This window comes from Octopus bimaculoides, chromosome 18 (genome assembly GCF_001194135.2).
Source record: "Octopus bimaculoides isolate UCB-OBI-ISO-001 chromosome 18, ASM119413v2, whole genome shotgun sequence".
Taxonomy (NCBI): Eukaryota; Metazoa; Mollusca; class Cephalopoda; order Octopoda; family Octopodidae; genus Octopus; species Octopus bimaculoides.
The window spans coordinates 47,681,551-47,685,108 of NC_068998.1; positions in this window are offsets into that span (position 1 = coordinate 47,681,551).

Here is a 3,558-nt window from a genome sequence, read left to right on the forward strand (position 1 = left end):
TTTCCTCGAGACGCAATATGTTGACGTATTAGCAAATGAAAATTTTTTTGGAGAACTCTTAGAAAATGGACTATAACTTCTTAAGGAACGCCTAATATCAATACTCGTGGGTGGAAGGGGTTCGTCAACAAAAATGGCTTAGTTTACAAACTTTCAAAACTCTTATTAAAAATACTTGCCAAACGTGAATATGCCACGTGACTGAACACTCCAACAGCAAACAAAAGACCGATAAAAGTCAAAGCACACAAATGAGCGTACAAACACACACACACACACACACACACATATATATATATATATAATATATATAATATATATAATTGAGGAAGAAAACGAACAGTTTAGCGAAAGATTAATAAATGAAAATAAAAATAGTTCAAATACTCAAACAAGTTTCAAAGACAGCAATAGTAATATTAAAAGCAATTGTGATTGCTGCATGAAGCTAAACACTACAATCGTTATTCATGGAGTAATTGTGTCAAAGTGACATTAACCGACAATACTCCACTAAAAAAAATGAACAAGATTTACAAGATCGAGACGAGGGAGAAACACTGCCATTGATAGTAAAGATGTCGTCACGTAGAGATCACGAAGAGGTATGCCCAACACTGTTGCGCTGAAGAAATGAACAAAAAGCCTGATGTTATTAAGAAGGGTAAGAAGGATATGAAGTGCTTGTTTAACAGTATTACTATACCTTTCTAAGGTGGCGAGCTGGCAGAAACTTTAATACGCTGGGCGAAATGCTTGGCGGTGTTTCTTCTTAGTTTATCGACCTTGAAACAATAAAAGGCAAAGTCGACTTCGGCAGAATTTGAACTCAGGACGTAAGGAGCCGAACGAAATCCTGCTGAGCCTGTTATCCTCGCAGTAACGATTCTGCCAGGTCGCCGCCTTTTACGTAATGTCAAAATGATTTATGATTTAGGAAAAGGTCTGGTCAAATAAATCATCTCCTATTCATGGATGATAGAAAGCTTTATGTGAAAAATGAGAAGCAGCTTCAAAGTTTTGTGCGTACATTTCGCATTTTCTCAAATGATGTAGGATTGGAATTCGGGCTTGAAAAATGAGTTATTTTTATAATGAAATAAGGAAGAACTGAAAGAAACCAAAGAAGTGAAATGTCTGATGACCAAACATAGAAATCTGCTGAAAAAGTGGCGAAATGAACTCACAGCATTGAAAAATAAACTAGGAGAGAGGTAAATATCGAAAGAGGAATCTTTCAAGGGGACAGTATGTCGCCTCTCCTATTTGTTGTCTGCATACTGCCACTAACGAGCGTTTTAAGAAAGATGCGTGTGGAGTACATGCTAGACAGGATGTAAGTATTCGCTGAGACTGAGAAAGAAATTGGGAGTTTGACGGCAACTGTGCAGATGATTGGCAAAGATATTGGCATGGAATTTGGGATCGAGAAATGTGGTGTAATGATTCTCAAAAGGAGAAAAATCAGTAAAAGTCGTGGGATCAAACTGGAAAGTGGTGAAACTATAAGGGAAGTCGGAGAGGAAGGATATATGTACCTGGGTATCATTGAAAGAAATCAGATGAATGAACACAAGATGAAAGAAATGTACAGGAAAGAGTATTTGAAGAGAACTCGGCTTGTGCTCCAGTTGAAGCTAAATGACCGCTATAAGATTAGAGCGATTAACACGTGAGCGGTTGATTTGATGAAATATGGGGCAGGAATAATATCTTGGAAGAAGCATGAATTACAAGAGACAGACGGGAGAAAACGTAAATTAATGACAATGAACAAGGAACTACACCCCAAGAGTGATGTATCAAGATTGTATGTAAAGAGGAAAGAAGGAAGAACAGGGATTGGTGTATTGTGAAGGTTGTGTAAGGGAAGAGGGGAATAGCCTGGCTTGGTATGCCAAGGGGAGTAAAAGAAGAAAGGATTGAAGCAGTGAAAATGCAAGGAACCTTAAACGTGAATGAAATCGTAGATCCAACACAATTTAAGAAAGACCAGAAAGAGCAGATGAAGAAAATTTGGCAAGACAAGAAAATGCACAGTCAGTTCTTGAAGAATGAAGATGAGATTGATTGGAATAGAACCTGGTAATGGATGCAGAAAGGAGACTTAAAAGGGCCCACGGAGGCATTAGTGTGCAGCGCTGAAGAACAAGCTCTCAGAATAAATTGCTCCAAATATCACATTGATAAAAGCACTGACTCGCCACAGTGTACGATGTGCTCTGAGAAAGAAGAAAGTATAAGCCATGTTGTTAACGAGTGCTGTAAGCTTGCACAACACGATTTTGTGGCTAGATATGTCCACTGGCTGTTGTGCGGTAAAGGAAACCTCGAGAGAGCCCAACGATGGTATGAATACAAGCCAGAGGGAATAATGGAAAACGAACATTACAAAATACTGTGAGATTTTAACATGCAGTGAGACTAAGTCATAGAGGCGAGACGACCAGATATCGTGCTCATCCATGAAGATGAAAAAGAAGTGTAAAGATAATAGATGTTGCAATACCAGGCAGTTCTAAGGTGAAATGTAAGGAAACAGAAAAGATTGAGAAACGCCAGCCCTTACGGGACGTGATAGGAATATTATGGGGCATGGGAAAAGTAATGGTGATACCGGTGGTAATTAAAGCATTAAGAGAAGTTTCCAAAGGCTTTGAAAAACATATTAAGAATACTGGAGCTACTGTTATGCCGAGGTGATCCAAAAGACAGCATTGTTGGGTACAGCTCGCATTCTAAGGAGAAATTGTCTCTTTGAGTCACAGGAGAAGGCACTACTTGAAAGCTTTGGTGATTTGTTATTGCCTGCTTTCAAGTAAAGAATAACCGGTCAGAGAGTCTTTCAGAATAACAATAATAATGATAACAATCTTTTCTGCCAGAGGCACAAGACCTGAAATTTGTGGGGAGGGGGGTAAGTCGATTTCATCTATCTCAGTATTACACAGGTACTTAATTTATCGACCCCCGAAAGGATGAAAGGCAAAGTCGACCTTGGCGGAAAACGAACTCAGAACGTAGCGGCAGACGAAATACCACTAAGCATTTCGCCCCGTGTGTTAACGATTCTGCCAGCACGCCGCCTTATAAATAATAACAATAACAACAACAATAATAATAATAATAATAAATCACCTGTAGTTATGGCTGATTTTGCTACGGAGATCGTCAGGAACAATATCAAAATGTGTGGCATTGTTATTTTTGAATAGGTTATTTGAAATATTAAAGGTTTCTGTATTTCATGTCGAAATATCAGTGAAGAATTAGAAGATCAATAAAGACAGACATGATAGAAGAATAGACAGAAATAATCGCCGATTGATGACGTCACTGCTCTTGTTAAATCACATGACCTGTTGCCCATATTTAGCTTGGTATGTCACTGGGAACGAAAAGAAGTTCTAAATGTACATCTGACGTACATACATGTGTGTGTGTGTGTGTGTGTGTCTGAACGATCGATGTGTGTGTGTGTGTGTGTGTGTGTGTGTATGCGTGTGTGTGTCTGAACGATCGATGTGTGTGTGTGTGTGTGTGTATGTGTGAGGAATC